At 37.4% G+C, this 12,534-nt stretch overlaps 1 protein-coding gene across 2 annotated transcripts in view; it reads right to left on the bottom strand.

Annotated features, from left to right (window-relative positions):
• The window catches only part of LOC127157815 (protein phosphatase 1 regulatory subunit 29), a 112,688-nt gene that overhangs the window by 46,244 nt on the left and 53,910 nt on the right, over positions 1-12,534 (bottom strand). The window lies entirely within an intron of this gene.

Genomic DNA, 12,534 nt, shown 5'->3' with positions numbered 1-12,534 from the left:
AATCATTTAAGTTCATTTTTTTCCTCATTAATGTACACACAGCACCCCATATTGACAGAAAAACACAGAATTGTTGACATTTTTGCAGATTTATTAAAAAAGAAAAACTGAAATATCACATGGTCCTAAGTATTCAGACCCTTTGCTGTGACACTCATATATTTAACTCAGGTGCTGTCCATTTCTTCTGATCATCCTTGAGATGGTTCTACACCTTCATTTGAGTCCAGCTGTGTTTCATTATACTGATTGGACTTGATTAGGAAAGCCACACACCTGTCTATATAAGACCTTACAGCTCACAGGGCATGTCAGAGCAAATGAGAATCATGAGGTCAAAGGAACTGCCTGAAGAGCTCAGAGACAGAATTGTGGCAAGGCACAGATCTGGCCAAGGTTACAAAAACATTTCTGCTGCACTCAAGGTTCCTAAGAGCACAGTGGCCTCCAAAATCCTTAAATTGAAGACGTTCGGGACGACCAGAACCCTTCCTAGAGCTGGCCGTCCGGCCAAACTGAGCTATTGGGGGAGAAGAGCCTTGGTGAGAGATGTAAGAAGAACCCAAAGATCACTGTGGCTGAGCTCCAGAGATGCAGTCAGGAGATGGGAGAAAGTTGTAGAAAGTCAACCATCACTGCAGCCCTCCACCAGTCGGGGCTTTATGGCAGAGTGGCCCGACGGAAGCCTCTCCTCAGTGCAAGACACATGAAAGCCCACCTGAAGGACTCCAAGATGGTGAGAAATAAGATTCTCTGGTCTGATGAGACCAAGATAGAACTTTTTGGCCTTAATTCTAAGCAGTATGTGTGGAGAAAACCAGGCACTGCTCATCACCTGTCCAATACAGTCCCAACAGTGAAGCATAGTGGTGGCAGCATCATGCTGTGGGGGTGTTTTTCAGCTGCAGGGACAGGACGACTGGTTGCAATTGAGGAAAAGATGAATGCGGCCAAGTACAAGGATATACTGGACGAAAACCTTCTCCAGAGTGCTCAGGATCTTAGACTGGGCCGAAGGTTTACCTTCCAACAAGACAATGACCCTAAGCACACAGCTAAATAACGAAGGAGTGGCTTCACAAAAACTCTGTGACTGTTCCTGAATGGCCCAGCCAGAGCCCTGACTTAAACCCAATTGAGCATCTCTGGAGAGACCTAAAAATGGCTGTCCACCAACATTTACCATCCAACCTGACAGAACTGGAGAGGATCTGCAAGGAGGAATGGCAGAGGATCTCCAAATCCAGGTGTGAAAAACTTGTTGCATCTTTCCCAAAAAGACTCATGGCTGTATTAGATCAAAAGGGTGCTTCTACTAAATACTGAGCAAAGGGTCTGAATACTTAGGACCATGTGATATTTCAGTTTTTCTTTTTTAATAAATCTGCAAAAAATGTCAACAATTCTGTGTTTTTCTGTCAATATGAGGTGCTGTGTGTACATTAATGAGGAAACAAAATGAACTTAAATGATTTTAGCAAATGGCTGCAATATAACAAAGAGTGAAAAATTTAAGGGGGTCTGAATACTTTCCATACCCACTGTATATACATGGCCACCTATAAGCTCTTTCAGTAGCTGTGGTCATCGTATCAGTATTTTACAAGTTTTGTATTTTGCATTGTGCTGTGGTAAAAATCGCAACAGATAGCGCCAGCAAATCACTTTCATCTAAATAATGGCGCCCCCATGGACCAACATATGTATAAAACAATGTGGATTTTTTTAAATAAGGTAAATCTTTCATGGGTTTTCTACTACATATTTCAGTAAGAGACACCATTTACAGTATATTACGCCATACAATCTTAATACCCGCGGTTTCCTTTAAGCAGTTGACAAATAGAATCTGAATGACCTATTACAACCACCAAGATTTGGAAGTTTGCATCCAAAGGACACTTTACTGTCCCATGAAGGCACAAGTTGTGAATGGCACTGACTCTGGACCAGTACAATATACTGTAAGTTTAAAAGAACACATTTCAGATTCGGTATCCATGAAGGGCTACTTCAGCCTTACTGATGAGGCGGTGGGTGTATGAAAGACAAAAACAACATTTTAAATTCAGAGACATCAGTGCTAACAAAGGCTCTACACTTCAAAACTGGCGTATTACTGCAGAGCCAAAGAGAGCAAGGAGGCAGGAAGGAGTGAGTACAGAAAGGAAGGCGAAAGTTTCCTGTGGACGAGGGTGGAGGAGAGATTGCTGTTTGCTGCTGCACGATAAAACACACACCTCAGAGGGATAAGCCTCGCTTAATCTCCTCGTCTGCCATTTTTCAATTACAGGAGGGTGCAGCCAGGGAGGTTGGGTAGAGGAGAAGCGGGGATTACAAGGATATTTGGGCTCTTATATTGAAGGAAAAAACTAACTGAGGCCCCCTTGCATGGGGGGGAGGCGGGACTCGGTGGACAAGTGTGCGAGGTAGAGATTTGCCAGGCCCGCACACGCACAAACACACATAGCTGCTGGAGTTAATGTGAGTCTAGTGTCTCCATCACAGTGCCAGCGCTCTGGGGAACATGCCAGTGAGAGCGAGGTAAGACAGGGATAACAAATGATACAATAGCTCACCAAACTAGTTGGCAGGGTTAAGAACCACAGGAGCGGCGAGAGACACGCAGAGGTGAGGTGTACGGGATGTCTGGGGCGTACGCAAACACACACACTCGGAATGCAATTATGAACGGCCTACCGACTGAGCGAAGACGTTTGTTAGCGATCCCCTGTGGATTTCGATCGCTGTACAAGGATATGTGTTTATAGTGGTCATGAATTAAACATTTTATTACACATTCAGATCGCCGTGCGGAGGTCTGTGTGTGTGTGTGATTTTATTCCATCTGGCTATTTCCATTGGATACAATCCAACAGCAGAACACACTGTGGATTTAAGCATGTGAGATTCAGCTCTGAAAAGTTTAAATGCGGTGCGTGGAAATGATTTGCAACGCCCACAAATAGAAAGGCCTACGTTAAAGACTGCTGCAAGCTTTAGAGATATTTTCACTTCTGAGCGCAAACTAGTAGATGTGTGCTCAGGCTTTCATATGCATGAATGTAGATTTTGGTATGGACGGAAAGAACAATAGCGATCGCAGTTGACAGAACGTTGACTAAATGTGATATATTGTAGCTACTAAATTCAATATAAGCATAGTTTCTAATGCCAGTGCCGATATGGTGCATGGTGGACAATTTCAAGATAAAACATTAAATTAAAACAGAGAATGAGTGTTCCTGTGCATCTGTGAACAGCACTAGATCAATATTTATTAGAGTAAGGGTGCTGTCTAGAAAGTGTCTGTGCATGAATTTATTCTAAATGTTCATAAATTTTACTATGAAAAGAAGGAGGTTAACCCTTTCACACGTGAGTTTAAAATATTCTAGCTGAGCCCCCAGAGTGAGTTTTTTTTTAGGCGACCGTTATTTAGAACGTATAGCCTTATTGTTTCCATGGCGACGCGTCGTGTTTGTCACCTGACACACCGCAGCCACAATAGCGCTGTATGACACATGTATCACTTTTATATAGTTTTCCCCTTTTTATTATTAATATTCACAAACGTGCCGACTGTATTATGAAATATCTGATATTCTGATTCTGAAATATGTGCAAGTAAATGTATTTGGAGGTTTAAACACTTTTATAATGAGCGTGTTAGTTGATCTATGCCGAGTGATGGGCGCCGCCATGTTAGTTCGCGCTGAATCCGAGCTGTGTGATTTCCAAAACGCAAATCATCCTCTCCTCCCGAAAAACATTAAAGTAAGTCTCTGGTGAGCTTGGAGAAGAGCAGAGTAAACTTTATAGTTACCTACACAATGTATATATGATATCAATAAAACATGTCGTCAGATTACATTTGTAAGGATCATTATTGCCGCTTCCATAGACATCAGCCTGTATTTTGCTAACTATAAATGCATCGTTTTACTAGGACGTATGTGTATGTATATGTCTGGAACCTAAAATAAGCATTATATGGTTGAAAACACTGAATAGTTGCGATAATATGACAAGCGCTCAGCGCGTCCGATCTGGCTCAGAGCCAGCCAAAGCGCCAAAGAAGATTTGAATTCAGCAGCTGATCACGTGACGCGCTGAACGTTCGAATCACACCGGTGTGATCGTACGCTCCAGGGACCAGCCAAGAATGATCACACTGGTCACTGGTGTGATCGTACGCGTGAAAGGGTTAATAAAACAACAAAACATGACAGCATTATCTAAAACATAATATAACATGCTGCAAATATATTATGTTATACAAATATATTAAAGTATGTTATACAAATAAAACATGCAGCAGGCCAAAACACTGAGACATTTCTGACATTTGTCAAAATATTTTCATGTTCCACAGAAGACAGAACGTAGGGCCCTATCAAATCCGTTTTATTCCACCCCCACAAAAATTACATTTGTACATGAACATTTTAATTTTTCTATTTATATTTTTTTCTTTTTTTCTTTCTTTCTTTTTTTCTTTTTTTTTATTTTTTTTTACCAAATTCTGTCTGTTCCATGAATTTTCTGAATTTCATTTTAATGATTTCATTAAATTGTAATAATCAAAATCATTTCTAGTTAATTAATTTTAGGAAAAAAACTATATTTTCTTTTTTTTTTCAGAGATACTGTGTTGTGTATTTACTTTTTCCTTTTTCTTTTTTTTTTTTTGTAAATAAATTCTGGTAAATATTTTTTTTCTAGTACATTTTCCTTAAAAAGCAATGTTTTAATAATAATTTTATTAGTAGTAGTACTACATTAAGTACATTAAATTAAGTGATATTTCTGTCACAGTTTCTTCAAGTTAAACCAAACTTTTTATTTTGACGGGTTGCTGTGAAGACCTTAAAATTTCTGCCTCTGTATGTTATGACAGTAGTTTTTCTCAAAAGAAATGGTAAAATGCTCATGAAATGAGTTTCAGAGCAGCTATAACTTTTTTCATGATTATGTTTAGTGTTCATGTGCTCATATAATGAGGTGGCAGAGGCTGAAAACACGCAAGCATCACGCGTGCTTCTGTTTGTGCGTAGTAAACGAAACTGTGCATCTGTGCCATTCATTCACACAGAGACACGCAGAACATAAAGGATTCATATTTAAATGGTATTTTTGCAGCCTAAAATTTACAGACTCATGTTTTGATTCAAGTATACTGACCTAGTTTTGATAAATTAATCCAAAATTTAGCAAATTCCGTAACATATACAGTAAATTCCGTTTTTATGACTGGATTCTGTGATTCCGCCTGCCTTTTCCTCATGCAGTCATGAGGGTGCATAAAAAAATCCCTATCCCTATATAAAGTGTGAAACAGACTCTACAAACTAGATTTTACACTGCATACCGGGGAGTCCTGCATCAGCCAAGTAACTGTCATTAAGATTATTGATGAGAATGCTTACGGATACTGTAGCTTTTTCCAAGTATTACAGACCTCCTTTAATCTCCGCTGGCTGTGTGTCTTTGGTTCCAAGTTACTTTTTCGCAGTTGACATTTTAGAGCTTCAGAATGCTGACTTTCACATTTAAAATCATTTTTTGAAATCAAACTGATTTATGAAGTCAATCATTTAAGATGATCTTAGCCTGACATCAAGATGAAAGCCAAAACCTCTTATTATATATGATATGGTCTCTTTCAGCTACATTTCAATTTCTCAGCAGTCAGATGAGAAAAACCTTGAATAAACAAAGAGTGCAGGATTCGTAGCTGTGCATCTGTACGGTTTGGCTGATGTTAATGAAGCCTACACCCTTGCTTATGCGGTGGCTGAGTCAGACGATGCTGTGCACATCTGCGGTGTGCAGTACATGCCTGTATTCATGAGGCACTGCTCAGTGTGAGAGTTTGCATGAGGGGGCACAGAGCACCTATCTGGAGGGCTTCCAAAAGCAGGTTTGGATATTAAAGAGCACTCAGTCCTCTGGTTACATTCACAAGAGCATCTATTTGATTTATCACTGAGAATAACTCCCCATATCTCACTCTAACGCTCTCTCTCTCTCCCATTCTGGCTCTCTTTTTTATTCAGCTCCAGGACCCCAGATTCCCTCTGCTTGTTCATACTGATCTCTCTCTGACTGCACACTTTTCTGTTTAGCAGGGATTTCTCACAACGCACACACATACTGTACACATGTATCATCCTTAGGCTTTCCCATTGATGGCTATAGTTTTATAATAAAGCTGATGATATTTTTGTTCTCTTAAAGGGATAGTTCACCCAAAAATGTCAATTCTGTCATAATTGATTCACCTTCATATTGCTCAAGACTTCTTGTTTGTCTGGTTACTAATATTCTTAAGAATGTTGGCAACCAAACCAGTGTTGATCGTGGAATTCAGGGGGCCCTACACAAAACTGTGTTGGCTTGGGGGATGTGGTATTACTAATGAATGAAACGGATTTGTCCGTGGTTCACTCCGTCTCAAATCACGCTCACGGAAGGCACTTCAAAAACAGTCTCTTCTGCGGCTCGGTACGCTTTCAATACGTTTTTTTAGTCTCGAGTAAGACTATGCGACATTCACGTTACATGATTTGACTGATTTTTACGTAGAAAGGGCGTCAGGGCACCGCATTAAAAGAAATGAACACTGACCTGCTTCAAAAACAAAACTAAAAATAAATCACCTTTGAGAGCAAGGGGGGCCCCCTGGTGTTTCGAGGGCCCTGTGCAGCTTGTGTATTTTGCGTATACGGAGAATCGGCTCTGAACCAAACAAAACAGACCACTGACTTTAATAGCATGAGAAAAAAAAAAAAAATTAAGATATATTTTCTTTACCGCAGTTTTGAAACAACATGAGTGCTGTTACTGTTAACTAAAACTATTACAATTGTTTTCAGTAACTGAAATAAATGTTAAATAAATTTACAAACATTTGTATTACAAAAAAAAAAAAAATAAATGTTGCCCTGGCAAGTTCAAGTACCAAATTTATTAAAACTAAAACTGAAATAAAATAAACTGAAGCGATATAGAAATACTGAAAAAGTAATATCAATAAAAACTCACATAAAATGCCCCTAAAACTAAATCCAAAATGAAAATTGAAAATATAAAAATGAAAGCTAATAAAAAAAACATAATATTAAATAAATAATACTAAAATAAGGATGAGTCAGATTTTATCAATCCGTTTAATTCAACCCCAAAACTTTGCGCAACTTTTTTGTCTTTTTTACAGTTTCATAAATATATATTTAGTATGTTTAAGTTCACCCAAAAATGAAAATTCTGTAATGAATTATTTACCCTCATGTCATTCCAAACCTGTAAGACCTTCGTTCATCTTCGGAACACAAATTAAGATATTTCTGATGAAATGAAACTATTTTACTGATGTTCTTACAACCTTTCTGGGCCTTTAACGTGTCAGTTGGATCTCTGTCTGTGCAGGGTCAGAAAGCTCTCAGATTTGATCAAAAATATCCTAATTTGTTCCGAAGTTGAACAAAAGTCTTACAAGTTTGAAATGACACGAGGGTGAGTAATTAATGACAGAATGTTCATTTTGGGGTGAACTATCCTTTTAAGTTGTTGTCTTTATAGGGTCATCGTCCCTACAGTGTAGGAAAACCAATAAACACATGCACTGATAGAACACCGCATTTCTTTTGTGAAAAGTACCAGAATTAAATTGAATTCTCTGGTGTGGACTGAACTAATTTCACCTAACAGGAAAAAGTGGGGACCAAAGAATCCACCTCAAACAGAGGATGAATGCTGAGTTGTTAAAGAATAATTAATTATATCACAATGGCTTCTCTGCTTTCCCAAGGGGGCCAGATGGTGAGGTGACCTGGGTGCCTGGATGAATAAACTTTGATTATTCTCTGTCTACTACCCAGCTGAAACCATTATGGGTGAGTGAGGCGCCTCAGGGCACAGCAGCCATCAGGCTCACCTGGGACGGTGCTGATTGTCTCAAGTACAGCCTCCTTAACACCACTTCTGACAGGAAAAAGCAGCTAATGTCAGCTGGAGCAGCATATCTCCATCCAAAATCTAACAAGCAGCTGAATGTAGAACTGTATGTTCAGTCCACTTCCAAATGAACTCTGCATGCATTTGAGTAAACGGATTTTTGCTTAGTGGCCAAATCAAAAGAGAACACCCTCAAGTCTGTAGACACAGATCAAGTCACCAATGTCCGATAGTCCAGCTGGAGTCCAAAACGTACAAAAGTTTAATAACTCTAATAATAAGCAACGCTTGCCTTAGTAAACATCTCTAATAAGGCTTCCACAGAACATGACCGTTTGATAAGCATAATATAAACATGTAAGGAGAATAAGAGTGAGAGGGAGGAGACTAAAAGGTTGTGACTTGCTGAAATAATGATCATAAGCCACCCGTGTTCCTAAGATGAAGTCGAGTAAAGGCATTGCTTTGGAAATAAATTATAGATCACAGATCAAAATGTTTTCGCTTTTTACTCTTCTCCGTGGCTCTGCCTTTCTCTCTTTCTTTTTCCTGCTCCTTATACCAACTGCTGACCAAGAGCGCTGTGGCAGTAATGAGGCCAGAGACAGCAGATGAAACGATGATCATCATCTTCGGAGTTTGTTTCTGACGTGTGAGGAATCATTAAAGCGCGGTGTCGGCAGGGGAGTCTTTGACAAGCTGCCTCTGATCACAAGACAAGAGATTCTTTCTTTCTGTCTTTCTCCCTCTTTTGCCTCTGTTCTTCCTCCCCCATCACTTTCCTCTTCTGCACAGTTTCATGTGTACTTCATGTGTAAGGAGTGGGTTTTACATATAAAGCATTTGTGCAGTACAAAAGTACAATGTGCAGATTTCATATTTAGTAACAAATAACAGGTAATACTATACAAAATGACAAAAAACACCTGTCAAACTGTAAACTTACACCTTAAACAATGTATTTCAACTAGTGCTGTCAAATCAATTAATCGCATCCAAAATAAAAGTTTGTTCACATATGTGTACTGTGTATATATATATATATATATATATACACACTACCGTTCAAAAGTTTGGGGTCAGTAAGACTTGTAATAGTCTTTAAAGAAGTCTCTTATGCTCATCAAGGCTGCATTTATTTGATTAAAAATATAGAAAAAAAACAGTAATATTGCAAAATGTTTTTACAATATAAAATAAAGTATTTTATTTTAACATACTTTAAAATAGAATTTATTCCTGTGATGAAAAGCTGAATTTTTATCAGCTGTTACTCCAGTCTTAAGTGTCACGTGATCCTTCAGAAACCATTCTAATATGCAGATTTATTATTAGAATGATAAATGTTGGATAATATCAACAGTTGTGCTGCCAAATATTTTTTGGAACCTGTGATTTTTTTTTTTTTTTCAGGATTCTTTCATGAATAACAAGTTTAAAAAGTACAGTGCTTATTCAAAATATAAATATTTTATAACAATGCAAATTATTTATTATTAACTTTTAATAAACTTTTAATTATTAACTTAATACATCCTTGGTGAATAAAAGTATTAATTTCTTAAAAAAAAAAAAAAAAAAAGAAACAATAAAAATGTACTGACCCTAAACTTTTGAACGGTAGTGTATATATATATATATATATATATGTGTGTGTGTGTGTGTGTGTGTATTTATATATACATACAAATATACACAATACACGTTATGTAAACACAAACCTTTATTTTGCATGCAATTAATCACGATTAATTGATTTGACAACATTAATTTCAACTTACACATACTGTCTTATGTTTTACTGTGCTGTGAATTTTTCATGCTTTACACTATAAAGATTTTTGTATAAATTTATGTATAAACATCATATATATTTTAAAAAAATGATGTGTATTTACTGCATATTTATAGGGATGGTTCCCAAAAATGGAAATTTTGTTCACCCTCATGTTGCTGTTTGACTTTCGTCCTCCTCTAAAAACAGAAAAGATGATATGATATTTAGAAGATGATATTTTAAAATATTTAGACAAATGACAATGAAAAAAAAAAAAGCATGTGTGTGTATGTGTGTGAATGGACATGAGTGTAAGTAAATGATAACAGAATTTTCATTTTTGGTTGAACTATCCCTTTAAGTTAGAAAAGAGCAAATAAATAAAATCTACACTCACAGTCAATGTTCGGGATAGAACCGTATTTATTTACCAACAGTTACTACAGACTCTCAAATGTTCCTGGACGTATAACTCCAGACCCAAGCTTATCAAATGATTTGCATGAACAAGTAACCAACTTTCCAATTCTTGAGATAGCCATGAATAACATCTGTAACCATAGTGATAGTCACTAAAGTAAATATCAAATACGGCAACTTCCATAACACCAGAAAGTCTTATCACAATTCGGCACACGGCAGTTTTTAATAAACGAGCCCAATCGAGTTGAGAGTTCATCTGTCAAATCTTAATTAACTGAGAGTGGCTATGAATGTTCAGATAAGAAATCTTGTGAGGATAGACAGCAACAGGATCTAAAACCTTCATACACACAGTTTATATCTTCCTCTCTAAGTTCCCAGAAACCAGCATGGAAAAATGCAATACATATAAGACATGAGAGTGGTGTGACAGACAACTAGCCCTCCAATACGGTTCCTACGGACTAAAGGCGTGTTTGCAGGTTTGGTTTAATTAAAATGAACCCTGGTGCAGTTGTTATTTTAGCACCATGAAGTGTGAACACTGGCATCTGAACTTTGTTGCTCACCAAACAAGTGGTCCAAGACCTCCTGAAAAGGTCAGTCTCAGTCCGCTTCCAAATGAACTCTGGTGCGGTTCAATTGAAATATGCGTGCAACACAGACCAAAACATCTAAACCAACCAAAAAATGTCACCCTAACGACGGAACATTCACGTATACCAGGTTCTTCTCAACATAGGAGCTATATTGCTTATTACAGTTGAGTACAGGCATCAGTACCACCGCCTCCTTACAGAAGATCTCGATTCCTCTTTTCGTAAGTTATCAGCTGGTATAAATACCACCATATGTACACACATTCAAAGAGGAAACTGACAACGCGCTGATAGACAAGAGCAGGTTACTTTAGGTATGAAACAGTCTCAGCTTTCAAATGTTGTCATTTTTAAAAAATTCAAACAATAAATACTGTTTTGTAGTTCATTAATGTGTCATGACAGATCACTGTAGTGCCTCAGTTCAAGCAGAATGTGAACCGACCATCTCTTCTTTTTTACTAGTTATAGCATGAAATAAACATGAATGAACATCAGAAGGTATTGTTTCAACCACAGAAAGACGTCAATACACACCATTTTTCAAGTTCAAGTCTACCAGTGTACATCTACTCTTCTTTCTTGTTTATTTGTTGGACAAAATGGCAAATTCTGTGTTATGTTTGGTCAGATCACCTGTCAATCAAACTCCCTGCGAAGGGTCAACCGTCTCATTTTCTTTTTTGGACCAGATAAAAAGTACTAGAACCAAACTACAAAACACATCCTAAGACCGACCTACCAACCAAAGACATAGCAATATCAGTATATATTTGATATATTTAGTTATTAATATATTATATATGTTATTCAAGGATTAAAACGTTCCAGGATTTTTTCTCCATATAGTGGACTTCAATGGCGATCAGCGGGTTGAAAGTCAAAATTGCAGTTTCAATGCAGCTTCAAAGGGCTCTACAAGATCCCATCCAAGGACTAAGGGTCTTATCTAGCAAAACAATCAATCATTTTCTAAAAAAACCCTCCTACGTCACACGTGACCTTTTCCAATGTGATTACATAATGCGTGAAGATGAGCATTTGTGGTTAAAAAGTATATACATTTGTATTTTTTCAAGAAAATGGCCAAGTTTCACCACATAACACCCTTATTTCTTGTCTGGGATCATGTAGAGCCCTTTGAAGCTGCAATGAAATTGGAATTTAGACCTTCAACCTGTTGATTCCTATTGAAGTCCACTATATGGAGAAAAATTCTGGAATGTTTTCCTCAAAAACCTTAATTTCTTTTTAACTGAAGATTGAAAGACACAAACATCTTTGATGACATGGTGGTGAGTAAATGGTCAGGAAATTTAAATTCTGGAGTGAACTAATCCTTTAACAGTTATATATATTTATTCATGTAGTACTTACAAACCATATCCATCTTCTGCTACACTTTAAATATATATATATATATATATGTATTACCTATTATTAACTGTGAGTTCTGTTTTTGCTCTGTGTACCTTGCTGTATTATTGTCTGGATTTATTGTCCATATTTACTGTTGTCTTCTTAGTTCTTGCGAGTCTCCTGTGTATCACTGTTGTTTTCCTTAAGGATCTGTGTTTCGATCTTTTCTTTATCCATTGCCATATGATGTGCTAAAAATGACAATAAAGTTGACTTTGACTTTGAACTTGCTCTGCAAATTCAGTACTGCACATTTGCGAGAGCACATTAGCACTCCAAACGGGTCTGACACAAGTATTCTGCTTCCGTGTGAACACGGTGAAAAAAAAACCCCCAACACATTTAAGGCAAAAGAAG

Source organism: Labeo rohita, chromosome 3, assembly GCF_022985175.1.
Source record: "Labeo rohita strain BAU-BD-2019 chromosome 3, IGBB_LRoh.1.0, whole genome shotgun sequence".
Taxonomy (NCBI): Eukaryota; Metazoa; Chordata; class Actinopteri; order Cypriniformes; family Cyprinidae; genus Labeo; species Labeo rohita.
The sequence above is the reverse complement of the archived record's forward strand: the minus strand, read 5'-3'. Positions and strand labels throughout refer to the sequence as shown.